Below are 23534 nucleotides of genomic sequence, written 5' to 3' on the forward strand. Positions count from 1 at the left end.
TTTGATTTGATTTTTTTTTTGGTGTGTGTGCTAAATTTAGGGTCTGAATACTCTAAGACCCCGTTTACAGTGCGGGGCCGGGCTCGGCCGCGGCTCGGCCGCGGCCGAGCCCGGCCTCAATTGCGCGGCCGAGCCTCGCAATTTTGTCCGTTTACACTGCTGTGCTCGGCCGCGCTTTCGATTCAAACCTTTCATTATTTGGTCGTAGTGGCGCTCTGCTTGTAAACTAACGCAATTTGGTATTGTCTGGTTTTCAGACCCTTTGCCAAATGAATTCCGTGGCGACGAAGTCGCCGTTCGGGCAAAGGCCTTTGCCGTAGGAAAAAATCCTTTGCTGGACAAAACCACCTTAAACTATACTAGTTTTCGACGTTGAGGGGGTTAATATCCTGAACAGCGAAAGACACAGGCAGAGGGTTTGGAAGCCAGACTAAAACTGGCCGCGCAATTGGCCGCGCATTTGGCCCAGTTTGCGTTTACACCAAGAAAAGGCCGGGCTCGGCCGCGGCTCGGCCGCGGCCGAGACCACCTCCAGAGCGAGGCCAAATGCGAGGCCAATTTGGGCCTCGCATTTGGCCTTTTGCGCGTTTACACTGAAGCGGGGCTGGACTCGGCCGCGGCCGAGCCGCGGCCGAGCCTCGCACTGTAAACGGGGTCTAAGCCTCTCATGCAAATGAAGAGAGGGGGCACTTCTCATCAGACACATGCATTCTGGATAGATTACAATTACCAATCACGTCCAGAGCAAGAACAGGGGTAAAAGGCAACCGCATTTAGATTGTCAGGATATTAGTGATCACATAAAGCCTGGTGCTGCAGGCTTGTAAGTCTTTATGCTATTTTTGTTTTATCCTTCTATTTGTAGCTGCTATGTTCTGGTCTGTATTAATGCAAGTTCTAATTTTCATATATCCTCATTGCACTATCCCAGCACTGTTTTTTCCTTCAGCAAAATAAGGAGACTGTCACAAATACTTCTCTCTCTTTCTGTTTTTATCTACAGGTTGTATCTGTCTCTCTCATTCTGATCACCAGAATCTTAGTGATACTGAACTTTCTTTATTTTAAAGAAACTTCACAACATGTTTTGATGGCATCAAGTTTTTTTTGGTCATACAGTACTTATGGAGAACAGCAATGCACACATTGCAGTTTATATCACCATACGCATAGCAATGGAATGTGGCCAGTTATAGGCCTATGCAGTTTTTGCAGCTTCTTCCTTTTTAATGCATTTTTTACTGAATTACATGTAGTGTGTGATATCTGGAGGTATACAATTATTTAAGTAAATAAATGTAAACTTGTATCATTCTGGTTTCTTCAGACACACACAAAACAACAACAGCAACTAAGAATGTTTTTAGAACATTGCAGGGTAGGCACAGTGAGATATGAGAAGCATATTGTTCAATGAGTATACTGTATGTGTGTGTAAAGTAAATGTCAAAAAGATCAGGTCAAGACTAACGTTTTGACAAGAGCGCAGGCAGTATTTGATTCATGTCTCATATTTCATTAATGGACTGTGTGGGTACAGTGTATGTACAATATGTAAAACTTAATCTGTTGGAGGTGCACATTTTCATGATTAGCATTGAATTAGCTTGAATATAAGAGTTATGGGGAATATGTGGAACTTTGGTCAGGATCACTGGGCAATGTCTTTTAAATCATAACTCCTTGTGAGACTGTTGATATGATGTACAACTGTAGGCCTAATTAATGCAACACCCTTTTGTGTTATCATGTATACTGTGCACATGGTAGTCAGTGAGGCAAGAAAATCATAGTGAAGTATTAACACAGCTACTAAACACTTGACAGTGTGAATATTTATGAGCTGCTGCATGATACAGGTTATCTTTCCCCCAAAATTGGACCTCCTGCATGTGAGACCTGATTGGCATAATTAACAATCAGACCATCTTCATGCTATATTCTGTGTGTGTGTGTGTGTGTGTGTGTGTGTGTGTGTGTGTGTGTGTGTGTGTGTGTGTGTGTGTGTGTGTGTGTGTGTGTGTGTGTAGGTACAGCTGTATATGTTGGTGTACAGTATGTGTGTGTGTATGTCTTGTGTGTGCTTGTCTGCTTGTCTGGTTGTCTTTTTTATTTTTTTATTTTTTAGTCAGTATGTATTCATGTAAAACCAGACATTTGTGCATGCATGAAACTTTCGCAAATTACTTGAGGCACCAAGATTCACGCAAATAAAAACGTGTGCACGCAAAATTATTTGTCTACACAGTGTATTGAGTGCAAGCAGTGATTTGCAAAAGTTTCATGCTGCTTAAAGAGCCGTAGGCTCCAGCAGGGCTGCCAACATTGGAAACTAGTTGAGAGTGAGACTCCCATAGGCCAATACTATAATTTAGGAGTCAAAATGAGTGAGATCAATACAAGTGCATGCAAATGAAATAAAGTTTTAGAGTGAGAAAGGACCAAAATGAGTGAGTCTCACTCTTAATGAGTGAGAGTTGGCAGCCCTGGCTCCAGTCCACAAAAGTTTCATGCCATGAATGCTTCTGATTTGTACAACATGTATGTGTGTATATATTTGTCTGTCTATCTGTCTGTCTGTCTGTCTGTCTGTCCAAGTGCATGTTTGGATAGGGTCATAAAAATCTCCCTTGATTGTTGTTTTTTAACTGTTGGCCTCGTACACTTGTGCCACAACTGCATAAATCATGCCTGTATGTGATTGTGTAAGACGAGGCGGAGAAGGAGGAAGCAGAAGAAGAAGAGCAGATTTCTCTACAAGATGTAACAAGATGTGAGAGATGCTGCTCGATTCCCTGGAGCTATGTCTCCTTATGGTCCCCTGTCAGTTGGAAATCTGTACTTGTCATGTTAACCGTCTGCAATGTGTACTCCATGAATACAAATGAGAAAGGAGGTGATTTGGAAGGGGGGGGGGGGAAGTGCCGTAATTTTTGCTGCTGCACCTGTCTGGAATAAATTCTGGACTATATGCTGGTTTTGTAAACAGATATATCATAATTAGGAACTTTTTCTTTTTTATCTCCCTGTTCTTTATGACATAGTTTCTATATTGATCTTTTTTTCCATCCTGGAAATCATTCATATTCAAAAATACACTGTAGTTTTAGGGATACTATACAACTCTTAACCCGTTGAGGACGGACTGATTTTGCTAATATAATACGCATTTCCCATAGACCCCTGCCTGAGTTTACTTGGGACTCATCCTCAACGGGTTAAAAGGACCTACAGAAGTGCTTTATCAGCACATAAAAAGTTTTCACCAAAAATTGAATATTTAATGATATTACCATGGCAACACTTTAAATGCTCAGAGCTTACTGGCTGTTGCGTGGCTGCTAACAGCAGTAACGACAAATATAGCAAGTTGCTCTTGTGATAAGCATGCATGCTTCATGAGTTGGTTAGGCTACTCTTTGGCAGGGGCTTATCGGGCAAGTGTTTTGATCAAACATCAAAGGACAATCCAGATGGTCAGTTTGCAAGTTTGTTGGAGTGGTCAAGACAACATCATCAGTAGACAGAGGTCTCCACAATCAAGCACCGAGGTGAAACTCATTCCCTGCTAGTTACTTCGTTTCACGCCTTCATCATGCTGAGATGACCAATGGCATTTTCTTCATTCTCCTTGTCTTCGTCCTTTTTTTTTTCTCCTAATCAGTGGAACATGTTTACGTCCACAGCTGCTGGCTTTTGTGATGGGCGTGGGTGAAAAATGACGCACAAATCAATTTGACGGGTGCACGGTAATTGCGGCTTCCTCACGGTAGCAGACAAACAGCTGGCTTGTCCGCTGGACAGTTGGCAATTTAAAGATAAGAAAAGAAGGATGTATGGAGGTTTTAACAACTGTTGGCAAGTCACATGAAACCATGTAATATCCTCCCTTGTCAGTGTTTAGTCATTTAAGGTATTAATGTACGTAGCATATTTTGATTTGTTTGTTGTTTTTTCTGTAGCAGCATGATAAACAAATGGACACTTCAATACAATTTAAGTCATGTCTACACCTATCCCAAAACTTCAAGTTATACTAACTACGAGCGTAAAAATTCCTTCCCCTAACCACGACAAAACTTTGATGCCGTTCACACCTACATGCAGTTGGCAAAACCTCAAGGTAATGCTAACTACGATAGAAAATAAAGGGCGCCTAGTTCGCACATACAGTCGCGGGCTATTGTGGGAAAATTGAGCGTCGTGGCTAACAAAACTCCGTTCACATTTGTCATAGTTTTAGCGCTCTGTGGGGGCATTCCCAAAACCACGACGAAACTACGACAAAACCCTAAGAAGTCTTATGGTGTTGTCGTGGTGTCTTCGCCTTAAGGTTTGTCGTAGTTTTCAAAACTATGTGCGTCTACATCTACACTTACTTAGAGTTTAGTGCCTCGTAGTTTACAAACTTCAAGTTTTTAAAAAACCTTAAGGTAAAGAGATCTACATGTAGGTGTGAACCTCACTTTAAATACACATTTAATAATCCACATACACAGTAGCATTGAGCTTAGGCAGAATGCACCAAAAAAACAAACAAACAAACATAAACCTCCAAGTACAATTTGCCTGGAAAATGGAAAAAGGAAAATGGAAATATACAGACATATTCTACTGAATGCAAGCATGTATGCAAAATGGAAGTATAATATGCATGATGACACCTTAGAAAGACTTTCTTTTTTAATTTAGATACCAGACCCTTGCTTATACATGAAATGTCTGCTTCAGGAATTCCTTCGCTGTACACGAAAGCTCCTAAATCAGCCTTCTTAATATCCTGCATGGAAGCATTTTAGCTCGGAGCATAAACATGATTTGTGGACGACTAAGCAATCTGCAATCCACTTTCTCCCATCACTGAAGGGGCGTCATTGCACGGTGATATTTGCCAGTGGCCGCGTCCCGTGATTGAAGCGAAACCCAATCTTTCCTCGCGGTAGTTTGTCTCTCAAAAGTGCGTGGCAACCCTTTGCTCTTGGCCATGGGGTGTGTAGTCTTGGTCGCCAGGCGTTTAGCTTGTCTGTTACTTCCAGATTTATCATCAAATTTAACTCATAGCTACGCTACGATTGATAATGAATGATAACACTGTGTGAATTTAAATTTTAGTGTGGAACTATTCTGCCTGTCATCAATGATAGTGTGAATATGTGAACATGATTTACAGATGGTGTGGAATGCTGTTATTGCAAGTTTTGTTCCATCTCATGGCAACCTTCCAGTAATTTAACAACAGAAGGCTACAAAACTCAATGTAGTTATCTTCCTACTGAAGATCTGCAATTTAGTCTAGCAGCATTTTTATATAAGTTTATGTTCCTGGTCTGTACCATATGCCCTGTTCTGGCCCATTTTAAGATCTGGTCTAGATTCATTCCTGTGGTGGAAAGGCTGGACTGGGAGCAGGAGTGGTTGAAAAGTAACTGCTTTAACTGGTATGACTATGAGTGGAGGTCTGTTTATGTACTTGATAATTCCTCTCCCACAGACAATTCATGTGATTTTGTAGCCATGCACAAAACGTGAAGATGGTCTTTTGCAGCAGAGCGAAGATTAGTATTCCATCTGTGAGTATTATCAAACAACTTCATGGGCATGCAAGTAGCAACCCACATTAGACCACGAAGTGTTTGTTGTCAAACCAAAAACATAAATTTGTGACTTAAAACTGAAATTGTGAATTGGAGCCTTTCCACTGCATGAAACTTTTGCTAATTGCTAACCATCAGAAAAATTATGAGCATGCTCCATGTACTGGATGGTGCTGACAAAACTTTTCACATGCATTTTAATACTAATGTGAATTGTGGCTCCTCACAAAATTCACAAAAGTTTTATGCTTATGAAAATTGTGGGTTTTACAGTATGTATTGTGCATGGAATGGTGTGGAGAAAAAATGTACAGTGTTTCCATTATCTGCACAACAAATCCCATACACATGTTGTTTTTTTCTCTACATATGATAAATCATACCTCTTAAAAAGAAAATACAGAATTGATGTTTATATTGATATGCCATTGATATGCATAAATTGTCATGACTAGGAGTACAAGACAATGAGTAAATTTCTCCTTCAAAGAAGATGGAATTTTAATTAAGCAATTTTATGACAGGTTTTGTGAAAATGCACTCATTACTCACACATCAAAGATTCTACCCCCCCCCCCCCCCCAGCCGCAAATCCTACAGGCACATGTCCTATTAGTCTGATGGCTTCTACGGTACTCTTACAAATTCCAGGGCATTAGTGTGGAGCAATGTATCAGAAAGAGACAGAATGAGCCCACTTTTCACTGGTGGTTCCCCCATCTTCTGACCCGCACTCATCTGTGCATGTAGTGCTACTGTCATATGTGTGTGTGTGTGTGTGTGTATGGTGACTATGGAACTGATCCCCGATTGTGGAACCAACCCCACACTTTGATCCAGCACTGTATGCCGCTGAGGATCTCTTGTGTGTGCAGTAATTGAGTGGGTGGGAGATGGTATTAAAGGCCATTATCAAAAATTTGCCTTCTTTACATTCTTCCTGCATCGGAATCTGTCCAGGAAATTTTGCTGTAAATGCCTTCAGGATCGCAGATTAGTTTCATGTGTACCCCGTATAGTGTGACAACAAGATTGACTGAATTGGGAAAAACAATACCAACGACTTTACTGGAGATGGTGTGAGACGAAATCACTGCTCTGAAGCCGTATAGGTGCAGGTGGTACTCATATAGGTTATGCAAACATTAGTGTGTACATTGTGTAAAGGGCTTACCAGTACTTAATTCATAGGGGTGGTAATTGGAGAAGGAGGAGGTGTCTAAATGGCATCATGATTATGATTCAAATAGTGATTATCAGTCCATTTGTAGCATAGAGCAACCTTCCAATGACTGCAAGGTAATCATAGAAGTTGGAAGAATTCCCTCTTGATATCTTTTCTTTTCTTTTGTTTTAATTAGGACTGTCCAGTTTTATATTCTTGTTCAAAGAGACTTCAGTACCAAGTGGTAATTTATTATTCTTTGTACTGTATTTATGCTACAGTTCCCAAGCAAGAGCTTTGCTCTCTGTTTGCAATCACATCAGTGGATTCGTCTTTTGTGTTTACGGTATGTTCTCATATCTGCAAGGAGAGTCACACAATATAAACAGTGTAATCTTTTAATACTCATAAAGTTAAAATTGAAGATGCAAACAACAATACCAACAACAGGAGCACACACTCACATTCAACAACCACACAAATGCAGCACTAAACAGTACTAGTATGTCCACATCTTATGATGAAGTGTCAAGGGGCACTTGGGAACTCTCACCCCCTCCCAACACACGCACCCCTCCCTTCCCCCCCCCCCACACACAACCCTCCCCACACACCCTTTCCCTCCCCTCTCCACACACACCATATACACACTCGCCAAATTGAATGAATGATCAGTACATTATATCAAGTTTACTTCAGTCCATAGATGACTAGGACAACACTCCAGCTTGAAAAAAGAAAAAAAAAGTGGCAAGCTTATGAGAGTGGTGGAAGTAATTTGCTGGATGGCTCAGCTGATCAAACACAAGCCTGCATTCTCTACATGGATTGGCAAGCAAGGCACATGTTATACAGTGTGCATTGGTGAAGCAGCCCTCATGTTGGTTTGTTGGATAATGAAAGCTGGGATGGAATTTACATAATGGCGCAGTTGATGCAGTACTGTCTTTAAGTGGCGCACAGAATGAATTTTGAGTTAATACTTCAGTGAACTACTGGTATATTGGAAGTCATTGTCATATGATGACAGGCATAATGTTACAACTGTGTATATATAGCACTATACAGTATTTAAAATCAAAATGATAGAATATCTTAATATGCAGAACACACAGCTTATTTCAGGTCAAGGTTTAAATAGAAAGGTTGATACTTATTCAGTTTGATACACCATTAAACAGAATCTCTCACAGACTTTTTCCCCCAAAATTCTTTATTTCCCCCCCCCCCCCCCCCCATTCAAAACCTGGAAAAGAGGAAAAGAAGAGAGGAAAAGATTAATGTTTCCATCAATGTTGAGATATGAATTGTTATGATCGTAGTTTATCAACAGTATCCTTATTTGTTATTGGATGGGACACTACACTGTACGTCTTCATAAACATCACCCTTTGTGTGTGAATCACATATACACTATGTACAGTATTAGTACACATGGTTTCCTGTTGTTGTTGCTTGGCCACTGCCCTGTCCTGTGTAGACTCTTCACAAATAGTCATCTAAAGGGATAATACAGGGACACTTAAATTGCAAGGAGAGAGAGAGAGAAAAAAAAAAACAGAAAGAGAAAACTTGATTTTTTTTTAATGTATCATTTACACTTGCAGAAAACTATAAACTTTCAGATGTTTTAGCAGGAAATATGCATGTGCAAGAAAAGCTGGAATATATGTTCTTTGAAAAAACAAACCCTCCATTTCTGAGAAGGATTTTTTTTTTCACTCACATACTGGTAATTCCTTTGCAATTTCTGATGAAAAATTGGAATGTGTGACTCTGTAAATGCTCCTCATGGTACAGTCCCTCATTGACACAGAGTCTGCCTTTAATTTTCAGCAATCGCTTGTCTTCTATAGGCAGTAGCATCCCCCTGTACTGGTTTGTCCATTATGTGTATAGGCAGATAGAACAGGCACTTGAGATTAGACTCAAGGGCACTAGGAACGAAGGAGCCATGCACACTAGGTCTGTTCACACTTTGCCATAGTCATCCAGAGAAGAAGGAATACAACTTTAAGAAATTTGATGGTCAGGAAATGGGGTGAATCTGATAAAAATGTGACCAGATGTGAACATGAGCACTCTTTGGCCAAACTAAATATCACTTATTAATTTTTACCAGTTATTTGTAAGAGCACATTATTTGTTCTTATTTTTTTTTTATAGTTTAATTACAAACACATGTATATTAAATACTAAGCAAATTCCTCACAAAGGTCATGTTCTTTAATATTCTTCTCTTCATCTCTTCAACAACATGCTGCTGCTGTAATGCAAGTTTTAAATAGTACAGGAGGTTTCAGAAGTATAAGAGATAACAGGTAGGGTCCTACTATTTAATAGTCCGCTATCACTGGTAATCATATCATATCTGGTCCCTTCAAGAGGATCTCAATGATGTGGTACAGAGTGAATTTTTTTTTGACCTGCACGACAGTACGTAGATACCTTCCATGGTGTTGTCATTGATTTGCCTTCTGCTTCTGAGATGATGGTGCGAACAGGGATACTGGATACAGCCCCTACCCCCCCCCCTTCCTACCCCCTTCCTACCCCCTTCAGCATTTTCTTCAGTGCTTCATCAAGTCTCCTTCGTGCATCTTCTTCTGTATTTTTTTTCCCCCATATGTGTTGATTCCATCTGCAGAGTTCCTGCCCCGGCCAGACCAAGCAAACATGATAAGATAGATTGGAGTAGATTGCTGTTTACATGCTGGTGTCTTGAGGAGGTGAATTTTACCAGTCTCCCTCCAGAGTGGGCATTACTTAGAGCTGGAGTGGTTTGTGGGTGAAATAGCAAAACAAGAAAATGAAATGAAGAAAGAAAGACAGGGGTTTCAGACTTGCAAAGTAATCCTTATTGTAATCATGTTTGTGTGACAGGTTTGTTCTATGTGTCTGTATTTAGATACATCAGTGAGACTACAGTTTTGTCAACTGTTATATTTTTTGATCAAATAAACATCCCTTGATACAGTCCCTGAGATTACACAGGTATGCCAGCTGCATTGGTGAAGTGATCATAGGATCATGACAAGCTTTACTTCATCAGTTGTGTTGACTAGATTGACTTAAACCATTCACATCACTGATACAAACTCAAAATGGAGCAAACCTTGTATAGTGGAAATATGATTCAGTTTTGCTTTCAAACTTCCAAAAGTAGGCGTATTAGCGTTACGTGTCTTTCTAAACACATTTACAAACAGGTTCTCTACCAGGTCTGAAATCTTGTCTAATGTCTTTTCCCTCCTTACTTTGTGCAAGTGAAGAATGCATATTGAAATTGATGGTGTGGGTGGCAGGTTTTATTGTATCTCAAGCTGTTTTCATCTGGAAGAAGGAATGGGATAGATGTTTTCTCCTAGGTTGATATCTAGATGTTGGCTACTTGCCACCCTGTAATGTTTAAGTGACACAAGATTCGACAGGAATACGGCATTAAGACTATTTTGACATGGCGCATAATTTGAATTTAATGATTCCAATGATAGATCACTGTAATGATTCAAATGTCATATTTTCGTCATATGTATTCACACTGGAATTGCAGAGGGTGATTTGAATCATAATTCCAATCGTGATTCAAATGTTGGTGTGGAGTTGTTTTCCAATCACAATCTTCCAGAACTGTTGAATGAAACAGTCACGTGTATGGATTGACCTGCAAATTGTGCTTTGGGGACAGACCTTAACTGTATGGTGATGTTTCAACCACTTCCACAGAAAAGCTACTCCCAAATGCTCACACTGCAGTCAAGGCGAGTGCTGCTTACTACTCAAGAGTGATTGATGGGAACTCAGAAAGAAGCCACACCTCCTCTCATTGCTCTGAAATTCAGAATCGCAGAATCGATGAACCCTTCCTCGGTTGATGTAAAGATGATAATGCTAATCGTACATGTAGTTGTAATTCAGCAATGCGATTACGTTTTTGAACCGGTGTGAAAACGGCGTATATACCAGATGTGGTGACTACGTCTATTCTCACTTGATGTCACAATGACATCGTACTCTGTGCAAGTGTCTCTAAACACACTAGAGCGAAGTAGGCAGATGGATTACATAGATCAGAAGTGACAGTTTTGAAAGTTTTGGAAATTGTGGTTATGGGAGTGAACAAAATAATTAGTCTTGAAAGTATGCCAGTGCCATGATACCAGCAGTAATTTGTTCTTTTTTATTGTCCCATGTTGACTGGATGTTCGAAACCTCTGTACAGTTGCTTGGTTATGCTGTGTGTATGCCACTATACATAGCTCTTGAGTGTGGTTTGCCCTATGACTGTACTTTCGGCAACCTCGTGTAGGCCTACATGCGTTTGGTATCGAGAGTAAGTTCTCCTGAGAGGCAACATTTCACAAATTATCATGACCAAAACTTGATTGAGAAACAGAAAGCACACATGGTGTTTGCTGTGTTATTGAGGCAAATTCTACATGTAGCCTAGTGCCTGTGATGAAGAAATATATCCAGATGTTGTTGTCGTATCGCAGAAGGCAAGGCTTACGTTTTGGGTGAAATGTGTATGTGTGTAACCAACTCATGAGAAGCTCATGAAAACAAACTCAGATCCCACCACAGTGAAAGTTCTTTGACTGCTGAAGTACACTTCTTTTTTCTCTTTCTTCTCCTTTTGATGGAGGTTTTCCAGTGCACTTTTCCCAGGAGTATACTTTGTCTCCTGGACCTCCTTTCTCAGGAGAGAGGTAAAGACCAAGACAAACCTATCAATCTACAATGTTGTTGCACGTCAATGTTGCCAGCGGCAGAGTTTGCTCTAGTCTTGTACAAAGGCTTGAAGGCTTGTCATTTGGAGCATTGAAAAGTCTCTCAATCTTGGGTCTGAATGAGTGTAAACAGTAGCAACAACTTATGTATTTCATAGGTTTTTTTTTTCTCATAACATGTTTCCCCAAAGGAGCTACTTTGGGAAGATGTGGGAAGACTGAAATCTTCATTTCTTATTCATTTCAATCCCCCCCCCCCTCCTTGCTCAGTACCAGTGGCCTACAATGTAATGTGCAATTGAAAGTTTAATGAGACATGTTCCATTAATCAATGAATTGATACAGAATTTTTGTAATGTTGTGACCTTTTCCTGTGTTATATTGCTGCAAGGCAGCCATGAAACTAATTCCTTTTAGATGGAAACCCTACTCAGTCTTGGTGCAAGAGATGATTGACAGTTTCAAATTAAAAGAAAAAAAGAATAGAGAGGATATTGTGTCAGGAAAGTAAAGATTGCGTTTGTTATGCTTATGACTTACAGAAATGAGAGTGATACACAATTTTATACCTATACCAGCAAGAGCATTGCTAATGCGATGAAGACTCTTTTGCAAGAGACAAAAACCCAAAGAGAAAGTTTGATTGAAGAGAAAGGATGTAAAAGCAATTTTAATGTTAATGTTTTATTACAGATGAAAAAATAATGATACTGAAACTATAAAATCATTTACAGCCACACCACTGTTTAGTAACCTCAAAGGGCAACTTTTAAAGGTAGGGGATACCTTTTACAGACCTCCCAAAATGCAGCAAAACATTAAATATGAAGCTCAGGGGACTTGTTTAGGCCACTGCTGAGAAATTTGGAAGTCAACAGTTATCTACAATTTGAATAATGCACAAAACTCAACTACTCAGTAGTTCTGTGTGTCAGCCACACTTAAGCCTTTTTGTTGCAGTCTTCTGTATTTTTTATCTATAAACACAAATTTAAAAGTATAAGAGCTCATGTAATAACATATAGAGTGTGTGGCAAGAATGTATATTATAGAAATGTTTGTAAGTTTTGATGAATTTTCTTCACAAAATATGCATGATGGACACACATGCAGTGCATGGGTCTGCAAAGGTAGCCTAGTAATGTACTGGAATTTACGGTGAGCCCCGAAAAAAATTCAATTCAAAATCTAACGGTCAATAAAAATGTACTAAATGTTACCTTCCACTTTCAATACTTTATGGGAGTTTCTAAAATGATACTCTCTTCAACATACCACTGTATTTATGCAACTCTTCATTTAAGGCATTCAAATGGGATTCCTACCTTTAAAGGAAACCTTGGAGGAAGTTACTCAGTTTCAACTCATGGACAGCGTTTTAGGAGTGCACGTATACAGCCAACATAATTTCATGTTTTGCTTGAGCAACATTTCCTCTGTAACTCTACTGTGGGTGATTGCAGAAAGTCATGTGTCCGCTCTTCCCTGTATAGACACCAGTTGTGTAATCCATTGGTCTAATGAAGGCTGGTCAATTTTTTTACAAGCCACCAAATCCTGGGGATATATTGCTGCAAAGATAATCATCTTTTAAAGGTACTGTTTACCATTGGAGCAGTGATTAAAGAATATTCAAAATATCACATTTGATGCATATTAGGTCAGTTGTATCACAGAACATCCTACCATACAAAAGTTTTGTGATACAGCCTAAAATATAAGGATATATCACTATTTTTCTCAATAACCATAACTGAAGACAGCTTTAGTCTAGAAACATTTTTATTATAACTATTGTTCACATTTTGTACAGTTAAACAAGTCTTACATTGATTATACTGATTAACCTCTTTACATTGGTTGTTTCTGTCCCTAACTCACGTTTTAGAACTATTTTGAAGCACTGAAGCTGGGTTTTTGTTTCATCTGCAAATAGTGAATAATGCCTTTAAGCATTGAATTTATCTCTTTGAATTTTGCTGCATATCTTATTGGAAAAATGTAATATAGAACTGGTTGAATTTATCAAATATAATGCACAAAACAAATTAGATGTCTGACTATGTTCAAAATTTTGCTGATTTGTGAAAGAAGTGGAAAGTTATCTCCTGAAGTGTATTACCACTCTAAGGATAAGTGATGAATTTATGTAGCAATTAAGAGACTTTTAAAACTTTTGCCAAAACAAACAACTGTATTTGAACACCAACAGGCTCAAATAGAGAAGAAATTGTAACACTTCCTGGTACTTGGCCCAATGAAACATTATCTCCCAGAGTAATTCACAAAATTTACAAGTTATGCTTCTCTTGTGAATTCCTCTTTTCCATATCACAGTTCAAAAAATAAAATTGTATTTGCTCACTTGTTTGTTTATCGAAATACAAAGTCAATATTGGTATAATTGTATACAATGTTTTGTTGAAGCATGTGTGATTCCAAATTCCTTAAGATATACTGTACTCAATATTGTGAGCATTACATTACTTTGTGTCAACTTCATATGCAAATTGATAAAATTATTTGAATTTGAATGAATAGTAAAAGTTATGATTAGCAATCTATACAGCACCAAATTATTGGAATGTGGTTTCTTAAACTGGATGTGTGTGTGTGTGTGTGTGTGTGTGTGTGTGTGTTTTTACCGAAATATCAGTAAGAAGGGTAGATACTGGCAAGGAGGCAAGTTTTTTGCTTGGACTCCTGAGTTGATTGCATGTTATTGACATTCAGATATCTTTATCATGTGTTATAGTTGTTTCATATTCCAGCGGGCAGTTTATTGTGCTGTTGTTGTTTATTTTCTTCTGCTGCTTCAATTGAACATGACTTTTATTACGAGCATTCTCTTTGAGATCTTCATGTGAAATTGCAATAGAACTTCGTCGTGAAATACAGTAGCACATTTTCAGCAGCAAGTTTGAATTGAATTGAAAATGAAATAGCAAATTTCAAGGAGCGCCTTTGTTGTATAGTGTCAAAATGACATGAGGGCAGGTTTGTCCCAGTGGGAAAGAACAAAAATGAGCAAATGCGGCAGGTATAAAGTTTGAGTGGTCCCCGAGTGTCTGACCTACCTTTAACGAGAGACTGTCATCATTAAAGTTTTATTTGGGGATCTATTGGCTTCAGAACGACAACTGTTTCCACTAAAAATATTTCCCTGGCACATGCTGGCATCCTTCTCGCCAGGAAACTGCCTTCTTCGTCCGTGACTGCCAGCTGCTGTGAGGGTAGATGAATGGGATGTTTGTAGACTCTGTCAGAGTACAACATTCCCCAACTTTTCTTTTTTATTTTGTTATTGACAGTGGAAGCCTACTGTGGCTCTCATAAATGATAACTCCTGTCAAGTTAGCTTTGATAGTAAAATTTTATGGACACATCTCAGGAGCTGCAGAAAAAAAAACCCTTTTGGATAAAAATTTCCAGGTATCAAGTTTTCCCTTTGGAAAGAGGGACAGATAGAGTCAGGTTCATTGTGAGATGAACTTGTTCAAAGCTATTATTTCAGGTAGAAGAAGGGGAATTGAGGTGGAAAATGAAATTGGGGCTGGTATTATATGTGGGAGCATAGTCTCTGCTAGTTCACTCCATGCTTTATGCAACTATCTGAGTCACAGTACACATGAATGTGTCCCAAAGACATCACTGGTTTTTAAATCCAGGAAGGGACAGTTCTTTGTATAGAAATGGGGACAGATGATTCTTCATGAAACTTGCTCTGAAATTTTCTTAAGGTAAGCCAAGGATCTATGAAAGTCATTCTTGCAATGACCATCTGTTGTTTGAAAATTCAGTCTATCAAGTCTACTGCAGTAAATGGTAGGCCTAGAACACTCAAGATATTATCTGCATATATTCATTTTTTTCTTTTCTTTCTTTTTTTTTTTTTTTGCTAAGCAGTTGCTAAAAGTTCTTGTATTATTAGCAGCTGCATACTTGGTCAATTCAAATAGGCCTATTTTGTTGCAAAGCTGCCATCTTTTGTGTGTGTGTGTGTGTATGTGTTTTTAAAGCCATATTTAGTGTGTACTGAAAGTCTTTAATGAAAAAACAAAAACAAAACAAAACTGTCAGACATGGAATTGTTCAGTGTAAGATAACACTAAAAAAAGAATAATATTAAATCGTCTTTCTTGAAATGGAGACATGGTATAGGCTACATGGTAGAAAATATGACTTGACTGCACTACTGCCTATGCCTAAACTTTGCTTGGATTCCCAGGGTCTTGAAAATAACACAGAGCCCTGTTTTACGGAGAAAATATTCAGGATGACTGGAGGGAACAACTGCAGTTTAGTGAAAAATGAGATTTGAATAGACGGCTGGTGAAAGGAGAGCCGAAAATCGAAAGTCCTGTGAGAATTTGAAGAGGGAGAACTTCCCAGCGAGAAACTTGACACTAGCCTTGGCCTCACTGTTTCTAAAGTGTTTGCTGCCCAGCTCAATGAAAGTGGTTTCTTTACCACTTTGACTACTCTTCTCTCATATTGTTCATCTTCTATTTATTCTTCTGATTGTTCTTGTTCATGTCTTTTTTTCCTTCATCTACTCTTTCTCTTGCTTCTCCCTGAACTGCTTGTTTTGATTTGACATGATATGATTATAATTTCATTATTTCTAGATAGTATCATTGCTGTCATTATTGTTATTATCATTTTAAGTTCTTTATCGTCTGTTTTTTTTTTCTTAATGTGTTTCTTATTCTTCATCATCTTGTATCATCTCCTTGGCTACTTTGTTCACATGTTTGTCTGTGCTTTACATACCATTTCTTTTTCTTCTTATATTCTCTCATTTTGTTACCAGTTCCTCTCCCTATTTTTCCCTCTAATCCTATTCCAGATTCTTGTTATCTCTTGCCCTGTCCTCCTCGTTTATGCAGTTTCTTCTTCTGCAATTTTGTTCATTACTGTTCTCCTCTTTACCCTCTGTCTTCTACTTTTGACATTTTTTCTTCTTATTTCTTCATTTCCACCTCTTCCATCTCTTCTTTTATATTGTATTTGTATATCTAGCATTTGCTCTCACTCTCTCTCTCTCTTCCTCCATACCTTGATATTTTTCCATACCTTTTTCCAATCTTTCATGTATGCCAACCATTTTCCTGACTGACCTATTTTCTGCTCTGGAAAGCTAGCCAGCCAGTCAGACTAGAGGACTGTACATCTCCCACGGGAGGCCAGTGGAGTTTCTAGGTCACATCGTCTCTCCTTTTTTCTCCAATGTTCGTGTTTTGAATGCATTCTTACTGTTTTCTTTTCATTCAATCTGTATTCTAAATTGAATTTTGACAAGAGATTTTGTTTGTAGCAACAATTTTCTTCTCTTCTTCTTGGACAGACTTTTTTTTTTTACCACTCTGTAGTTCCAAGGCCCAAGGTGAACATAGGATGTTATTTGATGAAGAACATAAGATCATTTGACATTAGACAACTATAATTTGTGTGTCATTTTTTTTTTTTTTTTTTTTTTTGGGGGGGGGGGGGGACAGGGAGAGGTTGAGGATTGGGATTAGGAAGGAATAACTTAATTCACTTCTGTGTTGTCTACTTTGCAATACAGGAGATATGGAGAGAAAAGAAAGGGTTGAGGGATAGTATACAGCCTATACATGGAGTAAGGCCGCGTTCATGCGAATTTCGTAGCCAGAATCACAAACATGAATCACGATTCAAACCGGCGTTTCAAATCATGGTCTCACGCAACGCTGATTCTGGCTCAGCTCATCCTTTGCCACTGCGTGCGCAGTTTGACCTTGTCTACGTCTCTGCAACTCGAGCCAGACCTCCTTATTCCCACTGTACAGGCCTTTACATTTTTATTTTGGTGAATACTTTCCAATAAGCTGTGGCATTCAGGCTCTGCCCACAGATCGAGGAACAGATCGAGGAATAATCCTAATTCTTCGTCTCTCCAATTGTTTCCCTTGGTAGACACAGCACTGCAGCCATTACTTTTATCAACTCAATCGGAGAGTAATTACATGTATTATTATATCAAACAGTTAACGTTCGATACTGGCATAGAATCGGTGTATGGCATTGATGTAAACAAACAAAATTAGTGCAAGTATGGTACCAAAACACACGATTCATAAGACGTACACAAGCGCGCGAACAGAACTAGAAGCTGTGGGATACCCCATGAGACACGCATGTGCACAGTGCACAGTGATTCATGATTGAAATCACGGTTGCGTTCATGCGGTTTCTGCGATTGTGATTCTGGCAGAATCATGATTCAAAACACCCTTTTTTCCGCGTTTCAGATCAGCATTTTGAAACGCGTTTAAATGGAAAAATCGCATGAACGCAACGCAACTAAACATGTTTAGCGACTAAACGTGTTTAGAAATGTAATTCTAGTTTCGCATGAACGCAGCCTTAGTTTCATCCTTAGTGATCGCCTTGCCTAGTCCAATCCAATTTCATTGGCAGCATTTTGCTTCAATCTAATGTGACAGGTAGCATTCTAATGACCCAGAGGTTTTCATCATCAATTCTGTGCAAGCCTGCAGTTGCCGGTCGGATGGGGTGGTACTCTAAATGCATTTCAATAGACGGTAATGGAATGTTAAAAAGAATTTCCGATGCTCAGAGAGTCCTGCACCCTGGGAACAACCTTTGAATAAAATAGGGAAGCTGTTTACCTGATTTATACTCATTCCTTCATGTACATGAAAAGAAAGTGAATTTCACTTGTGTATCCTGGAAATATATCCACAGTGCTTCATTTTGAGTTACTGTAAAACATGATATATTCGCGGCATGAATTTTTCGCGAATTTGAGCCGACGGCCTTTTTAGCGGCATGAAATTTTCGCGAACTGGAACTGGTATTCAATGCATATAGTGTAGAAAAGAACTTTCGCGTGCATTTTAATTTCGCGAATCTTCGCGCTCGCGAAATTCGCGAAATTAAAATGCACGCGAACATTTCTCGTTTTACAGTATACGACTGCAAGGTTGCAGTATGATTCTGATTGACAGGTACAATCATTATATTATTTAGTACAGCATGTGCATAAATTTGCTTATTTTATGTTAGTAAACTGGTGTATCATATTGAGTTTGAACCCTCAATAATGAACCATTTTTGTTGTCGTTTGCTCTCCCTACACACACACACATGCACAGCTGGCAGACATTTCCAGATATTCAACATTGTGGCAGAGAAGCAGCTCTACCGCTGCAACATGAAAGATGAAGTGCAATACTGGACCTGGCTGAATGATGATGTCATCGGAATAGTGGGGTCAAAGTTCATCTACCACTGGGATCTCTCACCACTAGGTGGGTAGCACTTTGTTCATCACATGACCTCAAGATGTGAATGGATTTGTGCCCTTATATATGTCATAGATATGTTGAAATAATGCCCAATTTAGAAAAAAAAAATGTTAGTAAGTTTAAATTCTGTGCAGGGGATAAGTATGGGGCCATTTTATGTGAAGATATCATGTTTGTTAATGCATTTAGAACTAATTTCAAGTTTTGCCCAGACTGAATTTCAGCAAGGAGATTGAATTAGCTGGATAAAAAAACAAACAAAACAGATTGCATAATTGTGATCACCATCCTTCTACTTGTTAAACTTGAAATTTGCACTTTGAAGCTCCCTTCACTAATCTGCTACCTCTTTGTACCCTCATTACACACATGTGTGCATACTTGTTCTAAAAGCGGAACTGTTAAGTCATTCAAGTGTCTTTAATGTTGCAAGTTACATGAAAACTGGAGGGAATGAGAGTGATATCTCGTATGGCAGTAGGACATTGGTTGTCTGGCATTTCTTTGAAATCGATTTAGATTGCGTGTTTACAAAAACACTTGTCAGGCACAGGCATGGGAGATGCTCCGTCATTTCTGATGGGCATGTGTGTGTGTGTGTGTGTGTGTGTGTGTGTGTGTGTGTGTGAGTAGGTGTATGTATGTGTTTATGTTCAACGGTGTGCGTATTTCTGTGTATTTTTGTGCTTATGTGAATATACAATCATTTTTTTTGTCTTTGTGTGCCTATGTGTCTGTGTGTGCTAAATAGACTGGCTTCCCTGTCATATCAGGCATTCTCCCTGCATGCTTGGTCAGTGAACCAGATTCAGTCGTAAACACGCGTCCCAGGGGTGTCCTGTCCGGAGTGATCATTTCTCTTTCCGCATGCCAAGAACCCCTCAACCACTCAAGATTGCTTTGGGCATTGGAATGGCACGACAAGTTTTCAAAGCAGTGTCTGACCAATTATTTTTAGTGGAGCTTGTGTTTTACATTGTAAAAGTACGTATAGCAATTATTATAAGGTGTTTATCATTGCTATTCTAATACCAAGGTAACAGCTTAAATTTTTAAAGCTGATTGGCTGTTTCTTTGCTGCTGCCATTATTATGGCACAACTTGCAATTATTCCAGTAATTACAGACCTTTCGATGAATAAACAGGTTTTACACTTGACTATGAGGTTTGGAAATTTCTGTCAGAGATCAAGTGTCAACTCAAGTATCATCCAATCAAGAAGGATGAATGATAGTCAGGTAGTTTCTTGTTTATTTAAAGCTCCATCTAGGTTGAAAGCATCGACAAGTGTACCTGTTTCCATTCGGCCATATCCATTCCAGGGGGAAATTGGTTCTCTTGGTTTAGGGCATATCCAGGCAAGATAGGGAGTGCTTTCATTCATCATTAATTTGCTTCGGGAGCCTCGTAAAGGCCCTTTTAGCACTCAAAGGTTTCTTGAAACCCTTCTAGCGCTTCAAGGTTTCTTTCAGTGTCAACCTGTTTAGTCACAGAAGGGAGAAATAATATTACACAATTTTATGCTTGGGTGTAGCCAGATGTATCCCATATTTAGTGAAGATTAAATTGCAGAGTGGTGTGATATATAGAAGTGATATAATCCAGGCAGTGAAACACACACACTCACACATTATCCATACTTGCATGACGTGTACATGGTGGCTTGGGGCAGTTTATGGACTGAAGAGTTACTTTTTCAACAAGCTTAAAATGGTTGATAGGCCATTATCAAGTTACAGGGATTAAGTTGTGTGTGGTCATCTGTAGTATCAAATTGAGTATCAATGGAATATCTTATGGAATGATATGAATTCTGAGTTGTTATTAACTGTCCTTTCAGCAAAAAGGAAGTATAACAACAAGATATAAGGCAGCCCAGAATATTTCATGTTTTGCTTGCTTCCCTGAGACCAATATTTATGGGGATATCATTGTATAGTGAAAGTGAAATCATCGGAAATGGACACACATATCCTGTATGCTGAGTCAATACATGCTCAGGATCAAGTGTCTCAGTGACATTAAATGATATTGAAGCTGGGTTTATTTTAGATCATGCAGAGGCTCACATGTAGAAAAAAAGCATGTAAAAGAAGAAAAAATAGAAAATTGAATAATGATATACACTGTAATATCTAAATAAGCTTGCACACTTACTTGTAAACATGCGAATGGCATCTAGCAAGCAGGCCTACTTACCGGTATATGAATTCATACATAATTTACACAATATCCCATGTATTCATATGCAGTGCATGATATTTTGTATGCAGTAGGCCTATATGTACAGTATATACACATACTAGTGAGTATACACCTCCCTCTTCTCACACCTCCGATAACCATAAACAGACTCGAAAAGACTAAATATTATCATTTGCTTTATACAATTGTACCTCTACATGTTGTATACAATGTGAGTGCAATTTGCTAATTACTTAATGGACTCTGTATAATGCCAGGTGGGAGTGGCACAGCTGTATACATCACAAAGTTATCATGTTTGTCGGTTATTCAAGACCCAGCTGAACCGAAGCCGCTTGATCTCGATGGAAAGAGAGACTAATGCGATAGCTATAACACTGACACACTTACCAACATTTTCATTTGAGAAAGTGGTAGAATCCAGGATGCCTATGCGAGCAGCGCTAGCTTGAATGCTAATGAAATCTTTCAAAAGCGGTAGTCTTACCGCCAAATGCGGTAGAGTTGGCGAGTATGCACTAAGCAGAAACTGTGTTTGCAATGCCGTAATAATGTGGGACTATGCTCTATTTCGGGATATCTCTTCATGCGTCTGCATCATTTACAAAGGAAATTGTTTGTTACAGAACTTGAAGACTTGTTGACGAGAGTGTACATACATGATAGGTCATTTTCAACCAATCCCTGTCTCTTCTCTTTGACGTATAGCATTTCCCTAGACCTTAGAGATTTACAGAACATGTTTGAATCAAATGTTTAGTGCAGTACCTGAGGCCAAAAAAAAAAAATTGTTGCATTGGCGTAACATGAGATTTTCAAATGGGGTCGGTCGGGCGGATTTTTTTTTTTTTTTTTTTTTTCTACCTGCATTTTACGTGTAAAACTCGTGCTCAGCTCAGTAAACAGTTACAACTGCTGCACCGAATGTGCTGTGTTCATCTATTCTACAAATCATTTATGAGGCCGATATTACTGAAATTATACCCCTTCACAGAATTTAAAGATGTTGAAATCCCTATCCTGAATGTTTTCACTTCATATTTTACTATTTTGACTTAGATAAGATAGATGCAAATTGACCCATATGTACGATCTTTTCATCGCACACGGCGATCTCTATTACAGTCCCACATATACAGATTCGTGTAAGTTCTCCACACAAGAAACCTATGGCAAAACTGTGCACAATACATCGCAGTCTGAATGCTACGTATACACTGAATAAATCTTGTTAGAGTATGTGTCCGTGTTGGAAACAGATGACGTACTGATCAAGGAAGGCTTATGCGAGGCGCTAGATCTCTCCCTCGTACATCCGATATCCCCAGAGCCGTTTCCACTTCCGGGTTTGTGCGATCGCGATCGCAATCAACAAGATATTTGATATCGATAGCAAAAAAAAATAATAAAAAACATGGGGTCGGCGGAATTTTTAGGGTCGGGCGGGTTACGCCAATGCAACAATTTTTTTTTTTTGGCCTGATTTGTTGCTAATCAGCCAATGATTAAGCAGTCAAAATGATGAAGATAATGGTAGTGGTGATAATATAAGTAATGATGACGATAATATTGATGATAGTAATAATGATAATGATATTATTGACATCTAATAACATTAGTTCAAAAGTGTGTGTTTTGTAGCTCTATTTGAAAGTAGAATCTGTTTTCCTCATTGTAACCCAGATTTTTTTTTTGGTCATTTTCATGGCAATATTGGGATCATGTCATTTGTAGACTTATTATTTCGTATGTAAACAAGTAACTTTTTGAACTTCAAGGAATTGTTCATTTGTCACTAGATGTGCTTGGAGTGTGTGAAATTCTGTTGAGGCCTGGTAAAGGGCTTCACCAATGACATGGAAATATGGTATGCATCCTTTAAAAAATTATAGATCTTGATTATGATCCATGTTACTGCCAAAAATTAATCATCTCTTTATTTAACCACAACAGACCAAGATTTTTTAGTGGCCGTCTATGGCAGGTTGCCACTATAGACAGGGGTCAGCTATAGGTAGACCTGACTGTATCAATGCATATTTTATTTTTTGTAGTTTATTTGGTTGTTTTTTTCATTTGGACCTTGGTTGTGGTCATAACTGAACTGCCCTGTATAATCAGTCGGTATGACCATGGCACGGCAAGCCTTGGTTTATGTTACATTCAGATAATGTGTAACACCGCTACATAGCCATGATGGTATTGTACGTACAACCACCTGCTCATGCTATTCAGAACATAGTGGTAGTGCATTCAATATGCAACAGAGAATACTCTCCTGTGGGAGAGGAGTGTGATGTAGACCAGCCAAGGCCAAGGTCAGGTGGATGAGACTGAAATGCCATAAATTAATGGGGGGGGGGGGGTAGATTTAGAAAAAAAAAAATCATGTTCGCTCTTCAGTCTGCTTGTATTCAGCATTTTAGTGAAAGGTGGTTTCTGAGAATATAACTTGGCCCATACTGCATCAATTGACCTTGGTAATAATGGCTGGCAAATGTGATATGACCTTCGTGTTTGCCTTGGGAACGGGATGGGGGGGGGG

The 23534-nt window shown here is 38.9% G+C and overlaps 1 pseudogene; it reads left to right on the forward strand.

The window, feature by feature from the left end:
* The window catches only part of LOC140226782 (clathrin heavy chain-like), a 63810-nt pseudogene that overhangs the window by 27289 nt on the left and 12987 nt on the right, over positions 1-23534 (forward strand).

This window comes from Diadema setosum, chromosome 4 (assembly GCF_964275005.1).
Source record: "Diadema setosum chromosome 4, eeDiaSeto1, whole genome shotgun sequence".
Lineage (NCBI taxonomy): Eukaryota > Metazoa > Echinodermata > Echinoidea > Diadematoida > Diadematidae > Diadema > Diadema setosum.